This window comes from Octodon degus, unplaced genomic scaffold (assembly GCF_000260255.1).
Source record: "Octodon degus isolate 3935 unplaced genomic scaffold, OctDeg1.0 scaffold02657, whole genome shotgun sequence".
Lineage (NCBI taxonomy): Eukaryota > Metazoa > Chordata > Mammalia > Rodentia > Octodontidae > Octodon > Octodon degus.
Window position 1 is genome coordinate 1,213 of NW_004527233.1, and position 1,394 is coordinate 2,606.

Here is a 1,394-nt window from a genome sequence, read left to right on the forward strand (position 1 = left end):
TGTTGAAGTCCTTCTCATTGATCCAGGATTTGAGGAGCTTCACTGCAAACTGCTGCAGAAACCCCTTCTTTCACCAGATTCTCACTACAGAGGCTGTTGAGGATTGAAGTGTTGAGCCTCCCATTGGCCAGGAGCACACCAGTCAGCATGGCCAGCTTCTTCCTCTCTGACTCTGAGAAACCCTTTAAGAACAGCAACACCTTTTTCACCTCATCTTCAAAACCTTTCTCCAGATATTGGTAGTACCTGATTAGCTTGTTAAAAACTTGCACAAATGCCTGCATGGTCTCCAGGTCGTCCTGTGCTGCCAACATGCAGACGTCTGTACGCATCATGTCATGGGCCAGGGTGCCACCTGGGGCCAGCATTCCACCAGCAACCAGGATATCAAAGAGGGTTTCTGCATATCGGCGGTAGTCAAGCTTTGCTCCAGAAGCATCCAGAAACCTAGCTACTATTTCCAAATCAGGACCAGTTTCAGTTAAGCCTTGAATAATACACACTTGAAACTGAGTAGGGTCAAATCGCTCTTTTTCATCTCTTTCTCTGGTTTTAAAACACGGACCCGATAGCACTGGTTTTTGCTGTTTTTGATTATTCATAAAAGACATCCGAAAAAAAAAAAGACACCTGAATTTAAGGTGAAGAGAAAAGAGCCAGAAAGCCCCAGGATGGTGGCAACCACTTCTACAACCAGAACTCCCCAAAAGGAAGATATCTAAATAGTTTGTCTTTCCTTCTTAGTTCTCTACATACAATTTATTGAAAATATCAGGCTATGAATAGGATGAGTGATAACGGGCTGGGAGATAGCTCAGCAGTAGAAGCACCTGCCTGGCAAGTACGTGGTCCTGAGTTTGATCCCTGATACCGCACACCATGCCAGTGCCATGCTGGCCCCAAACTGGGAATGGTGGCACACACCTGTAATGCCAGCTCCAGGGAAGCTGAGACAGCTGGGGTAATAGCTCAGCTGCATAAGCGCCTGCCTGGCAAGTCGCAATGTACCGAGTTTGATCCTTGGTACCGCAAAAAAAAAAAAAAAAGGAGGCTGAGATAGTTGGAGCACTACAAGTTGGAAGTGAATAATGAGACCCTATATCTAAAAAAAAAAAAAAAAAAAAAAAAAAAAGATGAATGCTAAGACCTTCTTAGCTTAATACTTTTACAAAACTGCTCATTAGAAGTCTAAGAAAGACTAATAAACACTGACAAGACTGAATTACAGGGGCTGGTGGGATGGCTCAGTGGTCTAAAGCACCTACTTAGAACAAGCTTAGCAAAGCACAGGGACCGCGGTTCAATCCCCCAGCACCACATGCCAGCCAGCCCCGCCCCCTGGTGGGCTGAGCTGGCCACACATTAAAAAAAAAAAAAAAAAAAAAAAGAAACAA

At 44.7% G+C, this 1,394-nt stretch overlaps 1 pseudogene; it reads right to left on the bottom strand.

Moving 5' to 3' along the window:
* LOC101563017 overlaps window positions 1-602 on the bottom strand; it is a 1,456-nt pseudogene extending 854 nt beyond the window's left edge.
* Window positions 603-1,394: the final 792 nt, after the last annotated feature.